The following is a 16,073-nucleotide window of genomic DNA, read 5'->3' on the forward strand; positions in this document are numbered from 1 at the left end:
ATTTGCTTACTCTTGGGAAGCATTGTAAGCATTGACAAGGTTTAGGTTATCCTTTAATTGTATGCCTTGCATCCATCTAGCATCTTCAAAAGGATAATTCTTAAACTTAATAAGATATCATCGGATAGTCTTACCGCCTCTTAGTACCTTGTCTTCATGTCAGAGAATGGACTCGGGCTGCAGCACCTCTTCTTGGTCCTCGATCTCCGGCGGGTCTTCAATAGTTGGTTCTTGAGGTGGCTCTCCTTTGTAAGGCTTTAATAGGCTCACATGAAAAGCATTGTGTATGAGCCAATGATTGGGCAACTTGAGTTGAGAGGCCATCTCATTGATTGGCCTAAGAATCTGAAAGGGACCATAGTACCTTTTTGCTAGTTTAGCATAGTACTTTTGGTGACCCGTAGGATTTTTGCCCGTTGTGTGCCTTACTCGAGCCTTGGGAAACTTTAACAAGACCCAATCGTTTTCTTTAAAGGCTTGGGCTCTTCTGTGCTTGTCAGCAGCAGCGTTTTGCCTTTGTTGCGAGATAGAGATAGCATCCTTAATCTTTTGGAAAGATTCTTGTAGGTCTCGGCTATACTCATCTGCAGCGAAGATCTTCCCATGTACCTTAAGTAGCAAGGGACTTTTTGATCTTCCCTCAATTACCTCGAAAGGTGCTTTTCCCGTGGAAGTATGTACAGTGTTATTGTAAGCATACTCCACTAAGGGTAAGTACTTCTCCCATTGGGATCTTTGATCTACTTCCGTTACATAGGCTTTTAGTAGATCGAGAATGGTTAGGTTAGCTATTTCACTTTGGCCATCAGTTTGTGGATGATAGGCCAAAGAGAAGTTTAGCCTTGTTCCTAAATTCTCAAAGAGACCCTTCCAGAAATTACTAGTCATTCTAGGATCTCTATCCGACACTATGGACATGGGCAAGCCATGGTACTTGAAAATTGGTGAAATAAAGAGGGTTGCCATTTGATGGGCTTTGATAGTCTTTTTGACAGGTATAAAATGATCTTGTTTACTAAACCTGTCTACTATCATCCATATTCCCGTATTCCCATGGATAGACTTAGGCAATCCAAACATAAAATCCATGGATATGCTCTCCCATGGTGAATTAGGGATTGGCAAGGGTTGAAGCAATCCAAGTTGCTTCCCTCTATCAAATTTTGTCTTTTGGCATACCACACATTTGGAAACATACTCATGTATGTTCACTTTCATGGTAGGCCAATAGTGTCATAATAATCAATATCTAATTCTCCTAAATGATTTTCTCATATGAAACTGATCATTTAATGTGAGGAAGTGCCCGGGGAGAAAAAGCTAGAATATTGGTTAAGCTAGCAGACCGGCCACAGTAGGGATCCAAAGCACGGAAAATAGGGATCCAAAGGGGGGGCCATCTGCAAAAGAGCCATGTGCAACAATGGGCTAAAAAGACCCTAAGGTTCAGCCCATTAAGACTTCCAAAATGCTAAGGTTCCAAAATTCAAAGGTTGTGTCCAAAGGTCAACCCTAGGGAAAATTGGATGCTTTGTGTGTTCCCTAAAAGTCTTTGCACATCCCTACATGGGAGGGGGCGAGCCCCAAAGGTAGGGGATGAGAGAGAAATCCACACACACACACACACACACACACACAGGCTCCCTTTACACAAAGGGAATGAGGGACACATGTCAGCTCCCTAGCCCAGATGCCCACAAGGTGTACCCAATTCCTATTGGAAGACCCTTGAAGTAGACCAATAAGAATTACGCTAGAGTAAATGTAGTTTAATTAATTTAAAAATATTTAATAGAAGAAACCAATGAGAATTAAGTCTCCTAGAAGACTATTGGTCAGTCTCCCAAAGGGTCCAATGAGCATTCAGAAGCCCCATGGCTTGCCTGATTCCTATTGGCCAGGAGGCAAAGGGGTCCAATGAGAGTTTAGTTTAATTATTTAATTACCTAAATCTCTCACAAAAGGGGAAACGGGGACACATGTCAGAAGGCTATCACTTATGCTGCTTAATACCCATTGGCTTGACTTGGAGAGGTCCAATGAGGCAAAAGCCAGACCAAATTAGCAACAAGGGCTCGCCCAAGAGAGAGAGGGGGCTGATTTTTGCTTGGCATTGACACACACACACACTCACACTTGACCATGTGTGAAGGAAGAATACTCTATCTCCTCCCAAGCTTTAATGGAGAGCTCATCACCTACTCCAAGCTTGTGAGATAGAAGCCTACATCAACACTCTCTTGGCATGTGGATGCAAATCCAACCAAGAGCCAAGCTTCAATGCATGCTCATCTCCTCTACCAAGCTAATTACTAAGCTAAGCTATGCTAATATGAGTGATTATGTAAGGAGATGTACATCTTTCTCGTAAGATACTCCTTCTTCCTCTCAATCTACTCTCATACCCTGCTAGCTCTCACCATGTTCGAAGGTGTGTGAGGTCTTGGGTCTGAGAACGGGGATAATTCAAGTTGTGTTTGATTAAGTGTTTTGCTTGGTGTATGAAGCTTCCATCTTCATTGCACTAGCTAGTCTTGAAGGAACACAAAGAACTGTATTGTGCAATGTCTCTCTTGATGGGAGAAACCATAATACAAAGCCTTTTGGAGGGGGGACCGGATCCATGCAAATCCGGTCCTCAACTGTTGTCAATAGCTTAATTTCTCTCTCTTTTGAAAGTAGTGTTGATGTTATCTAACTAGGTGTTATGCTTTTTGTTGCTCTCTCCACCCAAGCACTCTTGTAATTCTCATTAGGAATCTATTCTAATGAAATTCCCACTATGTTCATGCTAATTTCCGCTACACATAAGTTATTAGGCCATTAAATGTTACATTGGTATCAGAGCTCAAGGTTTCTCTTTTCTTGCTCAAGAAGGGAGGTCCTCAAGCTAGCTACAAATGGTTGGTACTATTAATTGCACGTGAGTAAGTAGAATAGGGATTTTTCAGCCTTGCTGTGCGCCTGCCTTCGTGCAGTTAACGGGGCATCACCGTCGAGAGCTATGGTCTCAATAGTGGAGTCCTATGGGGCTTGCCTACGGCTTAACCACTATTGAGCTATTAGAAGCTTGACAGGAGCCAGTGTTGTTTTGGTGTCGAAAGACCCTCTCTTCTATTCCTTGCAATTAATGGTATTCGAGCCGCGGGTACAGTAGCTTGAGTGCTTTTTCTAAAGGGGTAAAGAGGAGTAGCAACTAGGGCTTGAAGTGCCAAAGTACACCTAAAAAGTTTACACCTAAAAGGTGTTAGAATGGCTGACAATAGTAAAGAGAGTGAAATTAATGTTGATAACTTTGATTTTGCTCATGAGCAAGCTACTAATAATGCTTCAATGCTTGTTAACTATCTTGTTTCTAGGCTTCAACAAGCCATGGGCAATCTATCTCTCCAAAGTAAAGTGCAACGGCAACTCCGTGCTCACGGGATTCCTTAAGCTATTCACCATGACGAGAGAACACCTAGGAAGCCTCCTTGTGAGACTACCAAAAGAGGTCTCTCTCCGATTCGGGAAGAAGAAGAGGATCCATATGAAGGGCTCAAGAATTTACTTCTTGATGATGCATCTCCTTCCCAAAGGACAACTCAAGAGCCTCTACCGAAGGAACGAGAAAGAAGTGAGTCTCCCTCCACCTCGGCGGAGATGGCTCCACGAAGACGGCGGGCTAAACGCTCTCCATCACCACCAAAGCGGAGAAGACCATCGTATTCTTCTCCTCACCACAATTCAAAGAGGGATGATAAAAATCAAGAGAAGAAAAAGGTGAGAAAGAGGACACCCTCTTCTCCATCTTCTTCATCCTCTTCCTTTTATGAAAACTATGGTGAAGATGACAAAGATCAAGACAAGAAAAAGGCGAGAAAGAGGTCACCCTCTTCTCCACCTTCTTCAAATTCTTCACCCTCGGAAGAAAGTGATGGTGCAACCTTTGAACCATCAAAAAGAAGAGGCCATAGGAAATCCTATGCCGCATGGAAGAGGTCGTCCAAGTTGAAGAAATTCAAAGAGGGAGGGAAGAGCATCTCTTTCCTTACCTATGATGGTACCTTTGGTGCTACGGACAAAGTGTTGGCCTTTATCCAGCAATTCGATGCGGCGTTTCGAGATGAGGGCATCAACAATACTTTCAAAAGAGAGAGAAATTAAGCTATTGACAACAGTTGAGGACCGCATTTTCATTGAGCCGGTCCCCCCTCCAAAAGGCTTTGTATTATGGTTTCTCCCATCAAGAGAGACATTGTACAATACAATTCTTTGTGTTCCTTCAAGACTAGCTAGTGCAATGAAGATGGAAGCTTCATACACCAAGAAAAACACTTAATCAAACACAACTTGAATTATCCCTGCTCTCAGACCCAAGACCTCACACACCTTCGAAGATGGTGAGAGCTAGCACGGTATGAGAGTAGATTGAGAGGAAGAAGGAGTATCTTACGAGAAAGATGTACATCTCCTCACATAATCACTCATATTAGCATAGCTTAGCTTAGTAATTAGCTTGGTAGAGGAGATGAGCATGCATTGAAGCTTGGCTCTTGGTTGGATTTGCATCCACATGCCAAGAGAGTGTTGATGTAGGCTTCTATCTCACAAGCTTGGAGTAGGTGATGAGCTCTCAATTAAAGCTTGGGAGGAGATAGAGTATTCTTCCTTCACACATGGTCAAGTGTGAGTGTGTGTGTGATAATGCTTTGCAAAAATCAGTCCCCCTCTCTCTCTTGGGCGAGCCCTTGTTGCTAATTTGGTCTGGCTTTTGCTTCATTGGACCTCCCCAAGTCAAGCCAATGGGTATTAAGCAGCATAAGTGATAGCCTTCTGACATGTGTCCCCCTTTCCCCTTTTGTGAGATCTTTAGGTAATTAAATAATTAAACTAAACTCTCATTGGACCCCTTTGCCTCCTGGACAATAGGAATCAGGCAAGCCATGGGGCTTCTGAATGCTCATTGGACCCTTTGGGAGACTGCCCAATAGTCTTCTAGGAGACTTAATTCTCATTAGTTTCTTTTATTAAATGTTTTTAAATTAATTAAACTACATTTACTCTAGCTTAATTCTTATTGGTCCACTTCAAGGGTCTTCCAAGAGGAATTGGGCACACCTTGTGGGTATCTGGGCTAGGGAGCTGACATGTGTCCCTCATTCCCTTTGTGTAAAGGGAGCCTGTGTGTGTGTGTGTGTGTGGCTTTCTCTCTCATCCCCTACCTTTGGGGCTCGCCCCCTCCCATCTAGGGATGTGCAAAGACTTTTAGGGCACACACAAAGCATCCAATTTTCCCTAGGGTTGACCTTTGGACACAACCTTTGAATTTTGGAACCTTAGCATTTTGGAAGTCTTAAAGGGCTGAACCTTAAGGTCTTTTTAGCCCATTGTTGCACATGGATCTTTTGCAGATGGCCCCCCCTTTGGATCCCTATTTTCCCTCCTTTGGATCCCAACTGTGGCCGGTCTGCTAGCTTAACCAATATTCTAGCTTTTTCTCCCCGGGCACTTCCCCACATTAAATGATCAGTTTAATATGAGAAAATTATTTAGGAGAATTAGATATTGATTATTATGACATTACCTCTCTCTTGAAATCATAGTCGTCCTCGACTATGGTGTAGAGAAGATAAAGCATATTCATGAGTCCTTTTCTTAGCGGGTAGAGGATCCCTATATATGTTACCCTATGACATCATTCCATAATGGATGACTAGTCCATTTGGCGCTTGAGAGCCTGAGCTGCCGCAAGCATGTCTGCACATTAGTCCTATCAGTCTTCCATAGTAGAGTGACAATCTCTACTTGGTATTTGGGAGACGTCGTCTCCACAAACTTGATCTAAGCATGCATACTACTTCATTTTTGTGCACAAATAAAGAAAAAGAGAGAGTCTTATAAGACAAAAACTTTGTTCATTTTTAACATTTTGTACATTTGCTTACTCTTGGGAAGCATTGTAAGCATTGACAAGGTTTAGGTTATCCTTTAATTGTATGCCTTGCATCCATCTAGCATCTTCAAAAGGATAATTCTTAAACTTAATAAGATATCGTCGGATAGTCTTACCACCTCTTAATACCTTGTCTTCATGTCGGAGAATGGACTCGGGCTGCAGCACCTCCTCTTGGTCCTAGATCTCCGGTGGGTCTTCAATAGTTGCTTTTATTTTCTTTTGCTAAAGCATTAGGTTCATTTTGAGAGTCTTTAACAAAAATCATGTACACGAAAATAGAGCTCTTTATTGACTTGTTGAAATCTTGTGTATGCACAATGGGGATGGTGTTACCCATTTCCTTAGCATCTATATACATGTCTTTTTCCCTGAACTTAAAGGAGATTCTCCTTTTAGGAAATTTAACATCGGCAGCCAGGCGGTCAAACCATGGTGCCCCTAGGATTACATCCTCATGCTTGAGAGGAGATATAAAGAAGTCCTCTTTGTCCCGATTAAGGGAGTGACTGAAGCTTCTTGCCCCTTGAAGGCACTGTCTGCGGGTAGGACATCTCCCATCTCGTAGGATTGTATTCCTAGCTTGGTGGCCAACTCTATAGATATAAAATTGTGAGTAGAACCAAGTTCAAAGAGAATAAAATCATCATGTTCTCTTACCTTTCCCCAAGCATGGCATAGAGGAGATCCTTTGTGGTGAGTTTGGTGAGTCTCCTCTTGTTGGATTTCAACCAAGGAAGCTCTAGGAAGATCTTGGCGGTTGTTCTTTTGGGGACAAGCGCGGTACGCATGCCCTTGTTCACCGTACTTGAAACACCGGTTATCCTTACGATAACTCTCAAGCTCTTCAGGAGAGAGTTTATTCTTATCTTTGTAAACTCCCTTCTCTTTAGCTTTGTTGGAGTTGCCCTTAGGAGACTTTTGGACATTGTCCTTCCCCTTAGGCTAATTGGAACCCTTATTTTCCGGCGGCTTATTATTTCTTTTTGCCCCCGTTTGGAAATTGATTCGAGAGGCGACCATAGTGTGGTGTATTACCGCCGATATGGTACGTGGTCTTTGGGAGTTGACATACTCCGCCATTTCTTCGGTTAAGCCCGCACAAAATTGTTGCTTTTGCTCTCCAAAATCCAACTTTTTGAAGACAGTGGCCTTGAGTTGTAGGTCCCAAAACTTGTCTACATATTTGTGGATAGATTCATTGGGAGAGAGCTTTAAGCTTCTCCATTCGGTGAGTACTTTGTCTTTGGCGTCGGTGGCCAAAAACTGCTTCATAATGGAAGCTCTTAAAGCTTTCCATGTTCGTGGAGCTTCACCATTGGCTCGTAGGCTAGACCACCATTGTCTGGCGGAATTTTGAAAGTGCATAGCTACATGGCGTAGCTTAGAGGACTCCGTGAAGCCCTCATCTCCAAAAGCCGCATCAAATTGTTGGATAAAGGCCAAGACTTTGTCCGTAGCACCAAAGGTACCATCATAGGTAAGGAAAGAGATGCTCTTCCCTCCCTCTTTGAATTTCTTCAACTTGGACGACCTCTTCCATGCGGCATAGGATTTCCTATGGCCTCTTCTTTTTGATGGTTCAAAGGTTGCACCATCACTTTCTCAGAAGGTGAAGAATTTGATGAAGGTGGAGAAGAGGGTGACCTCTTTCTCACCTTTTTCTTGTCTTGATCTTTGTCGTCTTCACCATAGATTTCATAAGAGGAAGAGGATAAAAAAGATGGAGAAGAGGGTGTCCTCTTTCTCGCCTTTTTCTTCTCTTGCTTTTTATCATCCCTCTTTGAATTATGGCGTGGAGAAGAGTGTGATGGTCTTCTCCGCTTTGGTGGTGATGGAGAGCGTTTAGCCCGCCGTCTTCGTGGAGCCATCTCCGCCGAGGTGGCGGGAGACTCGCTTCTTTCTCATTCCTTCTGTGGAGGCTCTTGAGTTCTCCTTTGGGAAGGAGATGCATCATCAAGAAGTAAATTCTTGAGCCCTTCATATGGATTCTCTTCTTCTTCCCGAATCGGAGAGAGACCTCTTTTGGTAGTCTCACAAGGAGGCTTCCTAGGTGTTCTCTCGTCATGGTGAATAGCTTAAGGAATCCCGTGAGCACGGAGTTGCCGTTGCACTTTACTTTGGAGAGATGGATTGCCCATGGCTTGTTGAAGCCTAGAAACAAGATAGTTAACAAGCATTGAAGCATCATTAGTAGCTTGCTCATGAGCAAAATCAAAGTTATCAACATTAATTTCACTCTCTTTACTATTGTCAGCCATTCTAACACCTTTTAGGTGTAAACTTTTTAGGTGTACTTTGGCACTTCAAGCCCTAGTTGCTACTCCTCTTTACCCCTTTAGAAAAAGCACTCAAGCTACTGTACCAGCGGCTCGAATACCATTAATTGCAAGGCATAGAAGAGAGGGTCTTTCGACACCAAAATAGCACCGGCTCCTGTCAAGCTTCTAATAGCTCAATAGTGGTTAAGCCGTAGGCAAGCCCCATAGGACTCCACTATTAAGACCATAGCTCTCGACGTGATGCCCCGTTAACTGCACGAAGGCAGGCGCACTGCAAGGCTGAAAAATCCCTATTCTACTTACTCCCAGGCAATTAATAATACCAACCATTTGTACCTAGCTTGAGGACCTCCCTTCTTGAGCAAGAAAAGATAAACCTTGAGCTCTGATACCAATGTAACATTTAATGGCCTAATAACTTATGTGTAGCGGAAATTAGCATGAACATAGTCGGAATTTCATTAGAATAGATTCCTAATGAGAATTACAAGAGTGCTTGGGTGGAGAGAGCAACAAAAAGCATAACACCTAGTTAGATAGCATCGACAATACTTTCAAAAGAGAGAGAAATTAAGCTATTGACAACAGTTGAGGACCGGATTTTCATGGAGCCGGTCCCCCCTCCAAAAGGCTTTGTGTTATGGTTTCTCCCATCAAGAGAGACATTGTACAATACAATTCTTTGTGTTTATTCAAGACTAGCTAGTGGAATGAAGATGGAAACTTCATGCACTAAGCAAAACACTTAACAAACACAACTTGAATTATCCTCGTTCTCGGACCCAAGACCTCACACACCTTCGAAGATGGTGAGAGCTAGCAGGGTATGAGAGTAGATTGAGAGGAAGAAGGAGTATCTTACGAGAAAGATGTACATCTCCTCACATAATCACTCATATGTAGCATAGCTTAGCTTAGTAATTAGCTTGGTAGAGGAGATGAGCATGCATTGAAGCTTGGCTCTTGGTTGGATTTGCATCCACATGCCAAGAGAGTGTTGATGTAGGCTTCTATCTCACAAGCTTGGAGTAGGTGATTAGTTCTCCATTAAAGCTTGGAAAGAGATAGTCTTCTCTTTCTTCACACATGAGCTTGTGTGAGTGTGTGTGTGATAATGCTTTGCAAAAATCAGCCCCCTCTCTCTCTTGGGCGAGCCCTCTTGCTAATTGCTCTTGCTGCAGCCTCATTGGCCCTCCCCAAGTCAAGTCAATTACAATTAAGCAGCATAAGTGATAGCCTTCTGACATGTGTCCCCCTTTCCCCTTTTGTGAGAGGTTTAGGTAATTAAATAATTAAACTAAACTCTCATTGGGCCCCTTTGCCTCCTGGCCAATAGGAAACAGGGAAGCCATGGGGCTCCTGAATGCTCGTTGGACCCCTTGGGAGACTGCCCAATAGTCTTCTAGGTGACTTAATTCTCATTGGTTTCTTTTATTAAATGTTTATAAATTAATTAAACTAGATTTACTCTAGCTTAATTCTCATTGGTCCACTTCAAGGATCATCCAATAGAAATTGGGCACACCTTGTGAGCATTTGGCCTAGGGAGCTGACATGTGTCCCTCATTCCCTTTGTGTAAAGGGAGCCTGTGTGTGTGTGTGGATTTCTCTCTCATCCCCTACCTTTAGGGCTCGCCCCCTCCCATGTAGGGATGTGCAAAGACTTTTAGGGCACACACAAAGCATCCAATTTTCCCTAGGGTTGACCTTTGGACACAACCTTTGAATTTTGGAACCTTAGCATTTTGGAAGTCTTAATGGGCTGAACCTTAGGGTTTTTTTAGCCCATTGTTGCACATGGCTCTTTTGCAGATGGCCCCCCCTTTGGATCCCTACTGTGGCCGGTCTGCTAGCTTAACCAATATTCTAGCTTTTTCTCCCCTGGCCTTCCCCACATTAAATGATCAGTTTAACATGAGAAAATCATTTAGGAGAATTAGATATTGATTATTATGACAGTAGTCCTCTTTTAAAGTGCCAATGTGGCACAAGAAAATATTTATGAGTATATGTATATACACAATTGAACTAAACTACCATGTTATTTGTAATCTTTTTAAATAGTTGGTCTTTTTTACTATAAATTGTCAAGGTAATTTATATTCAAATTCTATAGTGCAGTCTCGTGCTGTTCCAACCTTGTATTCGAGGCTGTGAGGCCACCAATGAGGGTTTCTATCAAGGCGAGAGAGCACTGCAACTATGTAATTTGCAATGAGGCTACATCAAATCATCACACACAAAAGAGTTTTGAGTTGATCTTGGTTCTTTTTCGAAGAGAAGCTTTCATGGCTTGAGTTTGTTCTTTTTGAGTGTGTTTTTAGCCTCAAATTTTCTATGATTTGCTTGATTTTGCTGCAAACTCTCATAGTCAGAGGCCCGGCACTTTCCTAGCCGCACTCCGCACTTCTTGACACAGTTTGGTGAACCCGACGTGAAGTAGGCTAGGGTGAGGGTTCAAAAGCTTCATTGAAGGTATCAAAACAAAGTTTTAAATCTATGGAGCAACAAGAGCAACAGGGGGTTTGGTTTGATCCTGTCACAATGCAAATGTTTCAAGCTTTTGCGGTATTTATGCAGCAGCAGCAAGTTGTGGAAAGGAGGGAGCTTTCCTCAACTAAAGCGCTTCAATCTGTGGTGAAGAAAATGGACCAATTTAAAGGTAAATATGTAACAAACTATCTTGGTGGATATGTAAAGGAGATGGAGCTTCATCGAGTGCCCGAAGCAGAGATGATGCAAAGTTTTGAACTAGCTGTGGTTTCCGAGATCAGAGAGCATGTAAGAGGAATTAGAAATGAGCATGGGGCAACTTGGGAAGCATTCAAATTAGCCTTGAAAGAAGAGTATTTCATGGAAGACTCCAAAAGGGTGAAAAATAGGACTTTTCTAGAGTGAGTAGTTCGGCCAAAAGAGGGACTTTTGCCTACCAAACTGCTAAGGGAATTTGAACGTTGCTATGTCAACTTTCGAGGACTGAGAAGGCTACCCTAAACTTACAGAAGATAGAGATCTTTTTGCAAGCTACAGGCAAAGAGATTCAAGAGAAGTTAGAGCTACTTCTTGAGGATAAGGATGCGGAACAAGGCTTAAAGGCTGATTCTAATGAGGTCGAAGATGCAATTTCATTGCTATCCAAGTGACAACGATGAAGAGATGTCAAGATGGTCGTCAACCCTACTCAAGCCTCAAGTGTTCTCGAGAGTCCCATGAAGCCTGTGATTGTGGTTCCAAACAGTGACAAATCCATCCTCAATGATATTGTTAAGGGAATGCAAGAATTGAAGTTAAAGCTTACAAGGCTACAAGAGAAGGGGCAACCATCAGGTCAATCTACAGTGCAACGACTTCAAAGCAGAGAAGGTTTTGTAAATAGATGCATATGGTGTGATAGTACCGACCATGCAAGGAGAGATTGTGAAATTTTCAAAGATGCTTTGACAAAGGAGCTTGTTTTATTTAAAGATAGCAAAATTCACTTAAGTGAAACAGGTAAGCTCTTGCGTACAAACTTTGGCAAAGTTGGGATGAAGAAGCTATTTGAGGACATGGCTACTAGCCATGCCATCTCAATGGTTGAGGCAGCCGCCTATGGGTTGAAGGTGGAACCTATTAAGCAGAAAGGAGTCAAGGTTGGAGAAGATGCAGCTAACGGGATTGGAGAACTATGGCCATGGGCAATAGAGTCTGCTGTGAAAGGTAAAATGACTAAAGAGGTTTTACATGAAGCTGGAGATTGCATTCGGCTAGAAACAGGTTGGAACGACCCTGTTGACTCTTTGTCAGTGTATGCATACATTGCCAAATGTCAAGCCAATGAGACCGTTGTCGAATAGAAACGTAGGCGTGAGAATGGGGATGAAGGGCCTTCAAAACGGGCAACGAGGAGTGAGGGCAAAAATGACACAGTGACTCCTAGATCACCTTCCCCGCAACAGATGCGTGTCCCCGAAGTGCCTATGCAAGAAGCCTCTAAAGAAAAGAAGAAGGATGCAATGAAATCCAAAGCAAAGGGTCCAGCCTACAAGCTCCAATCTGACATAGAGGCGGCAACAGACCTCAAAGAGGTTTTGGAAGCGAGGATTTTGAACAGTAAGGTGGAATTTACATTGGATGAGGTCCTTGGAATAGCAAAGAGGGAGTTCCATGAAGAGGTAATTGATATCATCAAGAGGAAGCGACAATCTCTTACTGAATCTATCCATGTACAGGGTGAAGAAGAAACTTTAAATACACAAGGAGTACATGTCTATGGTGAGCAAGGTGATCAAACTATTGTTGGATTCTACAAGTCTAGGGGAGGAGTAAAACAGGTTCACTTCTTGGATGGTGAAGATGAAGTCGAGACCACTCACAAGAGTTAGTACTTGAAGAGTCACTGGGCAAGATCAATTACTGAGACCCTAGTGAAAGTGGGAGACTTAGAAGAGCCATACATTGTGTTGATAGATCATCGGTCAAAAATTAATCTTATGTCAAAGAGTTTACATCAAAAGGGAAAATGGCCAATTGATATAAATCATGGATGGATGATCCGTGCAGCAAACAACTCATCAGGAGAGTTGTATAGAGCTTGTCCAAATGTAAAGGTGACTATAGTGGATGTGAAAGACTACCACAATTTCTTTGTACAGGAGATGTCTACATACCCTCTTATCCTTGGGTAGCCATACATCACTGCTACTCGCATGGAAACCAAGCCTGTAATGGACGATGGGTCAGCTTATGCTAGGATAAGGAGCAAGGATGGGAAGCGTGCCAGTGTTTGTATGGACCATGAAAGAAACCATGAAAGACTTAGAGAGCAACCCTTACCACAGACAAACAAAGAATTCAAGGACTACAGAGATATGAGGGGTTTTGGCCATGTACCATTGTAGAGCGGGATTGCAGTGGTACAAGAAGAGAAAAGTTCTCGCATGATGTATATGCAAAGCAAACATTTTCTACAGGTTTTGTAGGATTAACAGACTATGGATCTATTGCTTTTACAAAGTGTGGGGACTTAAAGTGGGGTGAATGACAACATGTTGAAGCGGTCCGGGGTGGGCAACAAGAAGAGCAACCTCTAGACACCCTTCAAGGCTCCCGTGCTGCTCAATGGGGTTGGGGCACAACACAACACAAACCAAAATAACAAACCCCTAGCCAAATCCCAACTACACAAGGGGCACCACCTAGTTTAAGAGCGAACTAGGACGCAAAGAGGAGAATCGTTACGCAACCCACAAACAAGCAAGGAATTTACACTAACCCTAACACCAATGGAACACTCTCACACACTAAAACGCGAGAGAGAGAGAGAGAGAGAGAGAGAGAGAGAGAGAGAGAGAGAGAGAGAGAGAGAGAGAGAGAGAGAGAGAGAGAGAGAGAGAGAGAGAGAGAGAGAGAGAGAGAGAGAGAGAAAGATGGTGCTCGGGATGCTTTGAAGTGTATCGTTAATGATCAAGCAAACATAAATATATATATGTAAGAAAGAGAGAGAAGGGGGAAGGGGTGCTTGTTGCACTAATGCCTTCTTACAAATCTGTCATGACCAATCAAAGTGAGATTAGTATTTGTTCAACATAGCCTGAGTAAATTACACCACAACACATCACAAGAAAAAATCCACCCCAATCACTGTCTTAAGGCCAGGGGAGTCCTCTCCACCCTGTCGCCCTCTTACAGCATGTGGGATTTATGGCTAAATTGATAACAATACCCGGAGACAAGTTATCAAGAACTTAAATAAAATACCAAGACACTTACACATCATTATTGTCCATGACTTCACGTTGGAAGGGAGACAAGGTATCCATGCTTAGTCCAAATTCACCCTCCTTGATTCAGCAAATTTTGGGCTTACACTAGTAGGAGAAATGATAGATTTCCTACTCTCAATTTAATGATCCCTCTCTCTTACAATGGCATAGAGTTCCCTTGCTAATCACCCCTAATACAACACATACATATGCCTAATGCCAATGATATTCCACTCAAGAGCTCCTTCTCAAGAGGTTGAGCTTGGCTTCTCAAGCTATAGCATAGTGCTCTTTCTTCTCCTCCCCTTTTTGTGCTAGCTACACCCTCCTTTTATAGCAATTTTGAAGGCTAGGGTTACTCCTCTAACCATGGTTGGGTTAGATTTTTAGCAATTTATCTAATTTCTTTTGCTTGGAATTATCAAGAAGTTGGTGGGGAAAGAGAGAGGAGAGAAATGGAGGTGATAGGACTTTTCATAGTGGGTTAGTGTTAGTAGAGTTAGTATTAATTTACAAATGGAATTGGATATTTACAATGGGAGTATCCATGTAGGATACAAATAAGGAAGAAAAACTCTTAAGAGGTAAGAAAAGGTGGATTTCTTACAAGGTTGATGCTCCAAGTGTCTTGAGTAGGGCCAATTTTGACGCTTGTTGACGGTCCACTAGCTTTGACGGTACATTTTTCTCCACTCTTGACCTTCCTTGAGAGACAAGGTAATTGAAGCTGAGTAATCAACCACCATGATGCTGTCTTTTAAGAGAAGAGGCTGAATTTTGTGGTTTTTTTTATAGATATGGGTAATTTGGGGGAGGAAAAATGAGACTAGGTGGTCAATTTTGGAATGGAATTGTGTGTGGGAGGTATGAGTTCACCATGGTTTCTCTTATTCTTCAAGGTTGAGGAGAAGGTGAGTAGAGTGCAGAGAGGAGTGGTGAGAGAGGTGGGGATGATGAGTGGAGAAGTGTGTGTGAAAGAGGAAAATGATAAAGTGGAAGAGAGAGTGTGGCTGCATAGCATGGGAAAACTGGGGTCCACTAATAAAATCATAGCTCACAGCTCGTAGCTCAAAAAAATATGAAAAAATTTGAGACAAAAGTTCAGCGCACGAGCTACAACTTTTGTTTGTATCACCTTTTCAAATTCGGAGAGCAGGTGAACTTTAAAAATTCAAAAAAACCGACCGTTTTTTTCCACTGCACAAGGTCCTTGTGGGGTCCTTCTTTGGATGATTCTTTTGAATACCTCCAAGAGTGAGCCCTCCATAGTGCATGTATGCATGCCACCTACCCTTGACCTTATTTGGTAGGTCTATAATTGAAGATATTGTCGAGATCATGATATAAGTGAATAGTACAACTAAGAAAATCAAATATTGAGGGGTCTAAAAAATATGTACATGTCAAATATAAATAATATAAGTGGAAAAAATATAAAGGCGTCAAAAGAAATCTCTCTCATTATGAGGCTACCATAAAAAGATAAATATTTTTGGTGTTCTAATTTTTTAGAAAAAAAACAAAATAGATGTAGGAAGGGAAAAATCACAATAATGAAAAAATATACACATAAATAAAACTAGTTTTTTTGGATTTTTGTTGGGGTGGAGTTACACCAAATATAAGAGAAGCTTACATGAAAATATTTCTATATGAAATAAAGAGTATGAAAAATGGTAAGAAAAATTGTGGTAATGGTGAGGCAATGTACAGAGCATAAATAACACACACCTAGGTAGAAATATTTAAATAAATACCAAAATAATTATGAAAAAATCTTTTATTTAGGCCCTATATACAAAGAAATATTTACATACACATGGGCCATAATATACTTATATTTTTTATTTTTTTTATTTTTTTGGCTCAACTAGCCCAATGACTAGCTAATTGAGGGTTTTTTATTTCAATAAGGAGATATGGAAAAAGTCCCCTAACTCACACGCACCTATATACAGTGAAAGGGTGAGGATAACCACAGTGTTTGAGTGATTTGATAGGGTGAGATAACTCACTATGGCAATTACAAAGAGCCGAAAAACGGCTATCATTAGCCCTCCCCCAGGATGATGGTATATTCATGTACCATCATAAAGAATCTTTTCCAAAGAG

This window comes from Adiantum capillus-veneris, chromosome 18, assembly GCF_014529385.1.
Source record: "Adiantum capillus-veneris isolate H3 chromosome 18, ASM1452938v2, whole genome shotgun sequence".
NCBI classification, from domain to species: Eukaryota; Viridiplantae; Streptophyta; class Polypodiopsida; order Polypodiales; family Pteridaceae; genus Adiantum; species Adiantum capillus-veneris.